Genomic DNA, 13,437 nt, shown 5'->3' on the forward strand with positions numbered 1-13,437 from the left:
AAGCTGCTCTTTGACCACTTGGACAGCCATGAAATCCCCTACACCAACTTTGCTGATGACATGCAAATTCTCCTCAAACTGACCTGTAATCACTGCATCGACTCAGCAAACATCAATGGGATTTACAGCATCATTCAGGCCTAGATGGCTACCCACCACCTATGCATGAATGGTGACAAGCCAGAGCTCTTCAACATAGGCTCCACACACTGTATCAAACACTTAGACCCTGCCTTCATCTCCTTCTCCATTTATGGAAACATCACCCACGTGTCCAGCTCTGTCAAAACCCTGGGAGTCCACCTAGACTCTGAACTCACCACGTTCAAACACGTAAAAGCTGTTGCCTCCTCTGCCGCCTACTGCACCAAACTTATCAACCACTCCAGAAAATTCCTCTCCCCAAACAGCTGCTTTACTGTGGCAAGGGCCATTATCGACAACAAATTGTATTATTGCAACGCCATACTCGCTGGAACTTCCATCAAAAATTAAACTAAACCACAATAGATCCAAAATAACGCCTTTCGAGCTGTTTGGGGCCTTAAAGGATCTGACTGCATCTCTCTAGTGAAACGTGAAGCTCACTGGCTGCCCATCAAGGCACGCATTGAGTTTAAAATCCTCTGTAACCCACCGCTGCATCCACAATACTGCACCCACTTACCTCACCACGCACGTCTCCAAAAAACACTATCACCACAGCCTGAGATCCTAATCTTTCTCCTCCCTTATGACACCCAGACAAAGAGTGGGAGCTTCACATGTATTGCTCCCCTTCTTTGGAATGCACTCCCTCCATCTATCAAAGACGAGCTATCTTACCTGATCCTCCGTAAAAAAACTCAAAACCATTCTGTCCGACAAATACACCAAACTGTATCCTACTTACCATTACTGCTGCAACCATACTAAAAATGTAACCCAGTAACTGTTCTACGTCAATTGTCTTTTTCCTACTAATGTAACCTGGTGCTATTTTACTTCCGGGTTTGGGTGCTATCAACAAATTAAATAAATGAATAACTGGAACCAAGGGGAACCTTGTTACCCCACAGCATAGGCCAACCCAGAAGAACTCCCTCAGCTACATGCTCAGGTTTTCACTGGGCTCTGACTTCGGCTCCTCCTTAATGGGGACGGGCGATTCCCCAATCATACTTTTATGGAGGATCCTCCCCTTTCTGTAATATTAGGGGCTTGTTGGGGCCCGGAGGGTTGTGATTGTGAGATTTCGCAGCAAGCAATGGGGTCAAGCAATGATGTTATGTTATGTTATTAGGCATTTATATAGCGCTATATATATATAATTGGTATGACCTCAAAGCGCTTGTGGGTTGAACGCCCTCAAGGAACATAGTCCAGTTCAGTTGATAGAGTGGGGTATCATAGGGTGCTTGGGTGCACTCAATATGTGCGCAGCTGATGCGATTGCCTGATGGTAGCTGCATCCTAACATTAGGTGTGGTGGTACTTAGATCAGTCGAATGTATGCAGTCTGGAGGTTGGTCTCCGAGACTGGATCCTGGCTGCATTAGGCCTGTGTAGGACACTTATGTGCGCAGCTAGGCTGATTTTTCGTGGGGTATAGCTGCGTTCTAGCAGGATGATGAGGTGTTCATGGAGTATAGTTCGTATGTGAGCAGCTAGGTCGAAATTGATTGAGGGGTGTAGCTGCGCTCTATTGTGTGTTGGTGTAGTGAGTAGAGAGTGAGCATAGTGATGGGAGGAGTGAGTATCTGGAGTGGAGGTTTTATTCTTACGAGCCCACTGTTCTGGAGATTATTTACACATTTTGCGATTGCTGCATTCAGAGTGACTTATTAGTGACTTATAAGTCGCTTTCAGTGGTGTCCCAATCATTGTCAGTGACATTGCTCGGTATCTCGTTGAACATTTGTCTGCAGGTTGCAGGGTCTCAGCGGCCTTAGATGGTCTTAATCGACTTCATGGAAGGAGCAAGGTTTTAGAGCTTTGCGGAAGGCCATATAGTCTTGGGTGTGTCGAATGTGTGGGGGGGAGTGAGTTCCACAGAGTTGGGGCCAAGATTGAGAAGGCGGATCCTCCAAAACTGGCTGAATTTGAAGTTGCAATCACTAGTAAGATAGCAGTGCGTGATCTTAGGGTGCGTGATGGGAGGTAGGGTTTTATCTTCTCTTGTAGGTACGTTGGACCGGTCTTGTGCACTGCTCGGTGGCAAATGCATAGGGTTTTGAAGGTGGTCCTTCGTCCGACAGGGAGCCAGTGGAGGGTGCGGAGAGTGGGAGAGATGTGGTCTCTGTGCCCAGGGGCGAGAAGGAGTTTGGCGGCAGCGTTTTGGCCCTTTGGAGTTTGTTAAGTTGATAAACCGGTGCTGCCAGGTATAAGGAGTTGGCATAGGGAGGATAGCTCAGGGGCAACGTGCTCGCCTTGGAAGCAAGACGACACTGAGCAACACAGGTTCGATCCCCGGGTCCGCGCTTAGAAGCCTCTGGGTCTTAAGTGTGTTATAAATAACCAATCTTATCATATCATAGTCCAGTCTTGACATAACAACGTTGTGTCTGTTGGGATAGGTGAGGTAAGGGAAGATGCGTCTGAGGTGGTTGTGATAGGATTTTGATACATTATTGATCTGAGGGGAGAGGGTTTGGCCTGAGTCCATAGACAGCCAAGGTTTTTGACTATTTTGGAAGGGGGCTGGAGGGAGCCATGGGAGTGGTTGCGAGAGAAGGTCAGTATTGATGCACACCATGATTTCAGTTTTATCAGGGGTCAGAAGGAGGTGGTTACTTGTCATCCATCTATCAATATCATTGAGACATGCTTCAAGGTCAGGATGTGGGTTGGTGCTTGTTTTGCGGATTCTTAGGATGATTAGGGTATTGTCGGCGTAGTTGTAACAGGAGAGGTTGCGCCCGCGGATGATTCCTGGTAGAGTGGTCAGATAGAGATTGAAAAGGAGAGCAGAGAGGCAGGCGCCTTGGGGTACTCCCGTGTTCAGAGGGTGAGCAGTTGAGACAAAAGAGGGGAGGAAGGCGATTTGTTTCCTGTTGCTGAGGAAGGAGCCAATCCATTTGAGTGCAGAGCCACGGATTCCTAGGGAGTGGAGGCGGTCAAGAAGGATTGGATGGTTATCGGTGTCAAAGGCTGCTGACAGGTCAAGGAGGATCAGCGCTGCGCAACACTCAGAGTCTGCCGTGATCTTGAGATCATCCCAGATCAAGATCAGAGTAGTTTCTGTTCCATTGTGTGGGGTCGAGTGTTGTGTTGGATTCTACAAAGCAGTTGAGCTGGAAGTATGCAGCCCGGCCAATGAGTTTTGCAGGAAATCTGGTTTTGGAGATCGGCCTGTAATTCTTAGGGTCAAGGGGGTCGAGGGATGCCTTTTTTAGAAGTGGTTTGACATGCACTATTTTAAAAGCTTCTGGAAAGGTGCCAGAAGTGAGGGAGTCGTTTAGTATGGATCTTGCATGTTCTCCTGAGGAAGTAGAGGAGAATATTTCTTTCAGAAGAGAGGCAGAGCAGGGCTCGAGGGGGCATCTGGAGGGTCTGCTGTTCATTGTAGGTCTAGGAACTCGTCTCTCAAGATGGGTTGGAAAGAGTCGAAGGTTGGCATAGTAGTTGTCGGGGCAAAGGGATCAGGACGGGTAGATGTAGAGCAGGGGGTGAAGGTGGAAAGTTTGGTGTTAAGGGTTGCCACCCTGTCAAGTGCAGTGTTGTAGAAATGTGGCTAGAGGGAGTCCCAGAGCGATTGCGTGGGGGTGGTTTGGGCAGAGGTGCAAGTAGGATTCACAAATTCGGAGATGATCTTGTGGAGTTCTTTGCTGCTGCTGTCACAGTTCAGAATTCATTTATTGCAATAGGACTTTTTGGCCTTTCGGATCTCGAATTTGTAATTACGGCGGTGGAGGACGAACATAGATCTGCTGATATCGGTTTTAGATGCTCGCCATTTGCGTTCAAGAGAGCTATTTTGACTTTTGAAAGTCTTCAGGTGGGGCGTGAACCATTTGGGGGATAGTCATTTGCATGAGGCTGCAGGGTGTGAGGGTGTGAGAGGAATTAGTGATTTGTTAAGCCAGGAGTTGAAGGATTCAATATTTAAGGGTTTACCACAGGTCAGCATTGCTGGGGGAGAGAGTAGCAGGGCTTTTGCTAGATCGTGGAGTACCTTGACTTTGCTCCAGCTTTTGTGATCATCAAAAGTGGGGGCAGGAGGGGTTTTGGGAGGTGGGGCTGGTGTGTGGATAGAGAAAGGGATGGCAGAGTGGCGTGGGATTGGCTATAGAGACAAGGTCCTAGGAGCTAAAAATTGCATCACGGGTGTGCCCACATGAGTGAGTTGGACCAATGGTATACCGGGAGAGGTTGAATGCATCAAGACTGTCGACCAGAGGTTGGGTCATGGGGTTGTTGGGCATATCGAACCAGATATTGAAATCTCCCAATAGTGTGAGTGTTGGGTGATTTACCTAGATAGTAGCTATTGAGTCACAGAGATTTTTGGCAACATGTCTGTCATATCCAAGGGGCCTGTAAATGAGTAGGAAGCTGTGGGTGAGTGTTGATGGTAGCAAGAGTTTTACTAGAAGGAATTCACAGGAAGCATGTCTGGGTTTCAACGAGTGAGGCTGAGAAATGGGGTTTGTAGTGGATTGCCACTCCGCCATCTCTGGAAGGTCTGTTGTGAGCGATACAAGAGTAGCCAGGGGGGAAGGCCTTGTAGGCAACTGGTGCAAAATTGTCGGAAAACCCCAGGTTTCGGTGATAAAAATGAGGTTGGGATTGTCAGAGGCTAGGAAGTCAAAGATGCTGTGCCTGTTTCTTGATATAGAGTGGGTACTGAAACGGATGTATATGACTTCATGTGGGGAGGTGTTCTTCATGATGCTCATTGCTCTGGGCTCTGAGTACATGGGTGCCCGCTGAGATGGGAGTGTGGTAGGATCAGTCTGGGTGGTTGAGACTGACTGAGGGAGGGCAGTGGGGGGTTTGGATGCATGTGCACTTTGAGGGTCAGGTGAGAGGGTTAGGTCAATGGGGAGTGGGAAGAGTAGGCGGGTGGTGGGAGGTAAGTGAGAGGCTATGGTGGGGAGGGTGGTGAGTGGAGCACTTGTGGGATGGGGTTAAGCGAGTTGATTGTGGTTCGAGTCTGGAGGACACCTGGGGTTTAGGTGTACTGGGTGAGAAGTCGAGAGCAAAGGGATGGAGTTGGGGAGAGGGGGGAGGGGAGGGTCTGAAAGTAGGAGTGAGAAAGGATGGGAGGTTGGACCGATGGAGAAGTGGTGAGGTCTGGAGCGTCGAGGGAGAGGGCTGATCACTCTTTTGGCATTTTGTGGGTTTGGGTGCCAGAGGAGTGTGAGAGGGTAGGAGGGTGTTTTGAATCTGCTTGGCCAGGTGAGGGGACCACTTACACTTGCGTCTCCCAGGCCCCTTGGCAAAACAAGTTATTGGACTCAGACAAGCAAAACAACCACACAAACTACTTGTTATCATAAAACAAATGGCGTGTTACAGGTCCTTTATTCATACATTATATGTATACATGAAATTAGCATGCATAAACAAACATACACTTAGATATATAAAGATATAGATATAAGGGACGTCACTGTTAGACAGGAAGCAGAAGACACCTTCATCTTGGCCACTACAACACTGCTTAGTCCCTCAGCAGGTAGGCAAAGAGATCACTCGTTCTAGCAGGGTCTGAGGCAGAGTGTCCTCTCTCTCAGGGAGACTGCATCACCCCGGGGTACAAATTCAAACAAACTTTTGCCACGCAATGCGCTCTCCTTTATGGGGGCATTTCCCCGCCCTTCTAAGTTGTGTTCGTCCTCGGCCGAAGAGCAGATAACAAGTCGAAGAGACAGAGGGTGGAAAAAACCAGTTAGAAGTGGAAAAACCCAGCGCCCCTCTCCTCGCATTCATTCCCAGAGTCCCCTTATTTATTTTTTTATTTACTTGTGTTTAGCCGCGTTATGGCTTTTACAAGGATGAAAATCATTAATTCCACAGAAGAGTCCTGCGAGTGCCAGCTTTTTTCAGTTTTTCAGTGTTTCAGTTTTTCCTTTGCTGCGATTTTCTGTAGAGCGATGTTTAAAATCTTAGTTCCTGCAATCACCCATCTAGTGTTTGCTCCAGATATGAGGCGAGCCCACCAAACCTCTTCTTCACGTTGGTCGTGCGTCGAGAACAAGGGACAAAGATAAACTAACCTTGCTTCTATCGTTGCTGGGCAAGACAGCATCAAATGTCTAATGGAATTCAAGTTGGTGGTTCTCAGGACAAAGTCTGCATTCATTTGAGGTGGACTGCGATCTTCTCTCCAAGATTTCACACGTTGGGAGAAGGTTAAGTCGTGCTCTCATAAAAGTTCCTTTTAGCGTTTTGTCAGGAAATTTAGTGCGGTACGCCAGCAGATCTTTACGTTTGCGTGCCATCTGAGGAAGATGAGACAGAGACCTGTAGGATACTTTTTGTTCTTGGGTGTTTATCCAGTCCAGGTCTTCCATTTTCTGCTTCATTCTTAATGGATTAGAAATCAGAGTGTCCTCCGTACAAGATATCAAGTCGAGCAAGGTTTTTTTCTTTTCCACCCACGTGTTTAGCTTGCGGCAAGTTCCTTTAGCAATTTCGATGGCCATAAATCTGTAGACTGGCGGGCTATCAGGCATCAGGATCTTCCTGTACAGCTGCATACTGATATGATCAATTGTTGGCAAGAGTGACAGCAGGCCTAGTTCTTGTCAAATAACTGCAATGGGAGTCGAATTTGGCAAATTGAGAACATAACGCCAGAGGAAACCTTCCTGTTTAGGCCATAAAGTGGAGGGAATTGCCGGACTGGTGTCCGTCCCATAGGTGATGTCAGGGATCACTTTGGATTTGTAAAATTGTAAGGCAGGAATTAAAGAGAACCTACCATACTTTCTGTCAATTGCACGTATTTGGGCTGCAAGATTGCAAACTTTGCTCTATCGGACATTTTGCATTCAGGGTCAACTGTTGAGCAGTCTATTGCTACCACAAGGTATTTAAAAAGGGCCACTTGCTCGACTTTGGTTCCGTCTACGAACCAGCTGTGCTTCGAGCCTTTCTTTGGGGCTTTCTCCAAGATCAGGACTTTTGTTTTGCTCTTGTTGATTTCTAAGTTGTTTTGCTCAATGTACTGAGCCAGGTTGTCCTGTTACCTTTGCAGACCAATTGGGGTTTGGCCCAACAGGATAAGGTCATCAGTGTATAGTAAGCTGGATACTCGTGAGTTCCCGATTTTAGGGGGAAAAGCCCGGACCGTTGTTACGGTGTCTTGGTAGTTCCCTAAACACAAAATAAACAGGGCAGGAGCCAATGGGCAGCCTTGTTTAACTCCACGGTATGAGGGGATTTCAGCTGGGAGAGTGCCTTGCCGGCTAACTCTCACTCTCATTCTAGTGTCTGAGTGGAGTGGGACGAGAGGGCTCAAGATGGATGCAGGGCATTTCCACTCTGAGAGCTTCTTCAACAATTTCTCTCGATCAACTCGATCAAAGGCTTGGGAGAGATCGATGAAAGCTAGATATACTTTTGGTGCACCTTCCTTAATCTTGCTCTTGACGATGTCATTATGTTGACCAGGGGTGGACATTTTTTATTAACCCTATTTGAAGAGTATCTGAACAAGGGGAGCACTTTGCCCAGGCTTAAAATCTTTCAAGAAGCAGTGAGGCAAAAATCTTCCAGATGATGTCCAGGAGGGCGTTCGGGTGATAGTTGGCTGGATCGTCTCTTGCGCCTTTCTTAAAGAAGGGTACGACCAGAGCTGTAGTCCAAGAAGTTGGAATTGATTTTGTTTCTTTACACCGAATACATATCTGAATAATGAACCTGGCCCACTCCACCGGTTGGTTTTTCAAGTCAACATTTGTCAGGCCGTCTGGGCCCAATGCTCTCGATAGCTTCAGCTTCTTGATAACCTTTAGGATGTCCTTTCTGTCACTGAGGTCTTCCCACTCTATGTTATTCAGTAAGTCGTGATTTGCTCAGGAGCACCCGGAAGTTTGAAGAGCGTCAAGAAGTGAGTTACCCATTTGGACTCACTTACTGAATTTGTAAGTGCCTCGTTTGTCTGAATGGCACATGGTCGAATGAGAGACCAAAATTATCTTGTTTTCTTACTGCTCAAAGTTTTGAGCATGGCTTCAGAATCCAGCTGGTAAAGCATTGCAGGATGGCCTCTGATCCAAGATTTATACATTCTGGTCTCTACCATTAGAGCTGGTCTTGATTCTGTTGTGTTTAGTTTTATTAGGGTTCTTCAAAGCTTTTTTAAATGTTGCCTTTTGTCCACTAGCACTTTATCGTAGATGTGTTTGGTTGAAAGGTGGGCTTGGGATCTCTAGTCTACTCTATATTTGAGCAGGAGTGGTTGGTAGTTGAGCTCATCCAGGGCCCCATGCTGGTCAGTTGAGGGTCCTTGCTGACTGTACTCTCTAGAAATGGCCATAATGTTCAAGGCTGAGAGTCTTAGTCGAGTTTGCTGTTGGTTAAATTCGACGTTCTGTGTCCACGATGCATTTTTGGTGTGGGACGCACTCCAAGTCATTGATAGCAGGTTATGGTCACTTGCTTCGGTTCTTTGGACGGAAAAATTTGAAATTAAAGGTAACATGGTTTGGGAGACGAATATATAATCCAGCGTCGCAGACGAGGTGTCTCTTTCCCAGGTAGGGGTAAGAGATCCGTTTTCAAAAGTCATAGCTACACTGTGCAGGTTTCGTGAATTCATCAGGGCTATCCATGCCTCTGCGCGAACTTCAGCAGCAGATCTTTTAGTGGTTGGATCGGTGAGTGTAGAATGAAGTAGGAATTTGGCATTCAGCTCCCCACAAATAATTATGTTTGATAACTAGTAGTCCACTAGAAGTTCGTCAATGGCCTCTGCCACCGCTGTACAGAAGACATTGTTCGTGGTTCTCAGCGGATTCCAGTAAAGCGTCATGATCGCTAATTTAGCACTTTTTGGCTTCAAGTTCAGAGTTTTTCAATGTTCCCAAGTAAGGAGGACGACCAAATGGCCATAAGTGTCTGATATTTTCTTTTCAATGAGAACTCCGGAATCAGCGCGAACCGCTAGAAGGAGTCCTGATGAGGGGTGGCCAAACAGGCCTTTGGTTGCTGGAGAAATAATCACAGTGTAGCCATCAAGTGCACGTAGGTCCTCCAGCCACGTCTCTTGGAGACACAGAATGTCAAAGTCTCCAAGGTTTGTACCACCTGGTTGAGTGAGGTGGAAGTGGCCTCTGGTATTCCAGGATCCCATTGCCACAAAGGAATGGCTGTTCTTGGCCGGGTTGTTTGGTGGTTTAGGCTGTGGTTGCTATTTCTTCATCTTTGTTTCTTTGGCAGCCTGGCCCAAAAACCCTTACGCTCGGTCGTAGAGTTTCATGTGCTCGAGAGATCAGACCCTTGAGAACAGGTGCCATTGGCACACATTTTTGAGGGAGTAAGTCTCGGGTAAGTCGGGGTCCTTTTGACCTCATTAGCACGGTCCGACTTACTCTTGTTTCTGATTGTACGGCCCGAGCGGTGGAGCCTCGGACTTGACCTCCTTGTGTTGACGTCTGAGTTGTGGCGATGGCCTGTCTCATGAAGCTTTGCATGAAAGTGGCGACGTGGCTGGTCTGCAGGGGGCTGCTCTCAGATTTTTGTACAGTTCTTCAATTCTAGTTACATAGTGCTGGTGTCTATGCTCGATCTTCCCCGAAGACTGTACGATCGGTTGGATTTGAACGGAAGATTCGATTTCAGTGAGCCTGGAACCCTTCTTTAGGAGATCTTTATATACTTCTGACGAGAGGGTCTCGATCGCACTTGCCCGAATGTGGAGATAGGCCTTAGCTCTCTGTTTTTGGTGGTAAGGTTCGATGAGGATGAAGTATTCAGTTTTTAGGGCTTTCAAATTGTTTACGATCGAAAGAAGGTACAGAACTGTTTGTCTGTTCAAAACAAACTCGTCTTTCGAAGTCAGTGTTTGTTCTAATTTGAAAGTTCTTGTCGTGGTAGAGAACCTATGGTTGGTTCTAGTTGCTCGGTCAGTTTTGGGCTCAATGCTTTCCTCTTCAGTAGTCATGACTTTCTTACGGCTGCAGCCGTCGTCTTCTTTGCGTTCCTCATTCTTCTGGTCCTCTCTTGGTTGTCTCGTGGCGGAAGTGGGTATCAGGGTCGAATGGCTGGTTAAAGTGTCCCGCGTCCCCATTTGGGACGACTGACTAAAGCCGTCATTTGACCTTTTTCGGCAGTTCGGTTTGGTAGTATCAACTGTCAAAGCCCTGGCATGGGCACTGGTACCGCTCTGCATCGGGGAAAACACTGGCACTGCGTAAGGATCTTGGTCATGGTCCATATATACTGATAGATCCATGAGTGCTTGGTCGGCCAGAAAGTCCTTGGCGGTAGTTGGCGATTTCATCAAGTCCACCACTTCCCCCTCTTGGTTGGATTTTTGTCCGGTCTTCTGTCTGGATGCACAAGGCTTCTCAGTGGCAGGTCTAGTATTTAATTTAGTTTGTTTCACTCCATCTGCCTCTGGCAGTCTTTCTTTAGCTAGGGATAGCAAAACTTGTCTCTAGAAGGATCCATCTGTGTTTTTCTTGGTTTTCTGGTTTCCGAAAATTGGAAAACCTAAGGTCAAGTCCTTGCCGGGTTTTGTTCCAGTCTTTGGGTCCCGAGGCATACTGTCCTCACGTATTAGTATCGGGCTTACCAAGGTTTTAACCTGCTTCATGGTAGCTGGTCGAACACTCTGCCCCCTTTGAGGTTTAGGAGAAAAGATAAACTGAGGTATAGTAGTTGAGTATACACCTGAGCTCAAACTAGGTTGAGATGGGCTAAAGGGAAGGTCCTGGTTTAGTGGAGCCGGCCTAAGCTCCCATTTCATCGCCATGGTCTGTTTCGCAATCAACCATCTTTAATTTGAGATGTTGGTTCAAGTTTTTTGAGTTCAGGTCTTGTTGCATGGATTGGATCTTTTTATCTGACTGTGTGTTATAGTCTAACGCTCTTTGCTCCATGGCCGTAATATATCCCTCGAGGAAGATAAGCTTCGAGTGCATCATAGCTATGATGGTCTTTCAATGAGTCGTTCACTGCATCATACAATTTGCTAAACGAGGCTAGAGCGATAGTCACCGTTTACATAATTGTCATAAAATCCGGCTTCTTTGTTGGGGTGTCTCTCGAGGGTAATCCAGAAATGTCACTCATTCTCTGTTTGTTCATTGGGCCATTGTTTGTTGAGCTTTGACGCTGAGTAGGACTGAGGCTTGTGATTGATGGCTCTCGAAGTTTTTGCCTGCCACCTGCAGGAATCTGTTGCAGAGGATCTTTTTCTCTTAGAGCACGTTGTGGTAGGTGGAGGTCAAAATTATCCAGGCTATTTCTCTCAGGAGCTTCCTGTTCGGTTGAACACGATTGAGTTTGAGAGGGAACTGGTGGTGCGAGTATGGCGTTATGAGTTTTTTTGGGTGACAGGAAGATGGTTTCACGTCTTTCGACCTCCTTAGATTTCACGTTGTGCTCCACTGTGTCGCTTGTCCTTGAAGAGGAAATCCCAAGACCAGAGGTGTCTGGACCTAAGTTGCCTTGTCAAATGAGAAATTATATCGTGCCTCCTATCGCAATAAATATATGTATATTGGCCTACACCAAGCTGCTTATAAGTCGCTTGCGAAGAAATCCGTGTTGCATGGTCCTGACCTTAAAATGTAAACCGCCATTTTAGGTCAATCCGCCATTTTAGGTTCGCTTTGTAAAGTCACCCTGTGAGTTAAAATGGTGGACGATGTCATTCCGAAATACAACATGGCTGTCTTGACCTCTGTATGTAGCTAATATGTAACTTGCCTGCAGGCCACTTGTTGAGGTCGTGAACTGAGACCTTGTCCTTCGTTGACCTGTGTGTAAAGGATTACTCGTGCAATGAAACTAATCTGCGAGCATATGTTAAAAACAATGTATTCAAATGCTGAACGTAGAACACTTGTTTAACTACATTGTTTTCATGTTTGAGAAGACCTGCATGGAAAATCCCAGAATACACAGTTGCCGTATAGGCTTGTTGATATATGTATTAAAAGCAACCCAGTTACATGTGGATGTGCGAAACTCGGCATGAACCCTAGATCGGTGATGTATTAGCGGAGTATTAACCCGAAGTAGGGATGGACATCGTGCTCACGAAGAGTATAAAAGACCAATGCATTCTAATGTACAGCGTCTCTCACTGAACACACTGAACCACGCTGGAGTTTGTTGTGTTGCACTGAGGGCCGATAGCTATCTGATCTTGCTCTGTTCTTCGTAACTGGATTCAGTATAAAATAAAGTACTTTGCATGTTCCTTTGTAACCTGTGTTCGGTGTATTTCCTTTTGGGGTACTCAGCCTAGATATTTTTATTTTATTTTCACAGCCTAGCTGGGGCCTTATCAAGATAAGTTTTTCGTGTTGATCAGGCTGTTGTCCAACAAGGTCTACTCCTGAAGTAGAGGAGTTGGCGATCAGTCGGGTTGGAGCGTCCAAATTCGTCGAGGGAGATGGTGTAAGCTGTAAGGGCAATTTAGCAGGGTCTTTGTCCCCGTCGGGCTGGTCTAACTTACGCGCTTTGTTGGATGGTAAGGTTTGCACCGCCTCCAAAATTTCAGCATCGGATAGTTCAGTTGACAAGTCGAGTTTTCTCTTATACTGTTTTTTGAAGAAATCCTTAAGTGCGTTGGACAGCATAAGAATGGGCAAGGCCTTCACACGTGACGTCCCCGCTTTCTTTAGCACAGGGTTTTTCTTAGTAGCTACTGTCGGATTTGACGCGACTGCTTTGTGGCCCACTTGTTTGTGATTTGGAGGCAGATACAGTCCTTTAGCTTTTGCCTCTTTTGCCTTTCTAATGGCAAGGGCCTTTGATCGTTGTCTTTTTATGTGTTGGGATGTTGATGGCAAGATTGAATTCCCGGTTATCGTCTTTGCAGCAGACGTTATGTCTCCTTTGTGCAATTTTGGCGAGCAGTTACGTTCCCTGGGACTGACCGACTCCTTCTCTGGCAAACCCTCATTGTCACAAGTCAGCGTCCTTTTGTCCTGAGATGCGGATGTTATATGAACTCCAGAGGCCAACAGCTCAGGTATCTGATGAATGGAGGCTTGGGCCGTTTGGCTAGAATGGTGTGCAGACTGTAGTTGTGGTTGGAGTATCACTACCCCCACAGGAGCGTTTTTTAGTAAGTGAGAAAGGAGTCGGCGCGGGGCACCCTTTCATTTCTTTACGAAAGTCAATTCCTTCTTTAGCACAGTGTGTTCTCGGTACTAGTACAGGCAAAGATCTCATCAGGGTAGGAAGTTCCCTGAGCTCTCACACGTTTGTCGCCAGAGCGTGCTTTGCGTCGAGTAAGTTCAGTGTCCCATGATGAACAATCCAGACCCA

Source organism: Ambystoma mexicanum, chromosome 12 (assembly GCF_040938575.1).
Source record: "Ambystoma mexicanum isolate Mex_15411 chromosome 12, UKY_AmexF1_1, whole genome shotgun sequence".
In the NCBI taxonomy this organism is placed as follows: domain Eukaryota; kingdom Metazoa; phylum Chordata; class Amphibia; order Caudata; family Ambystomatidae; genus Ambystoma; species Ambystoma mexicanum.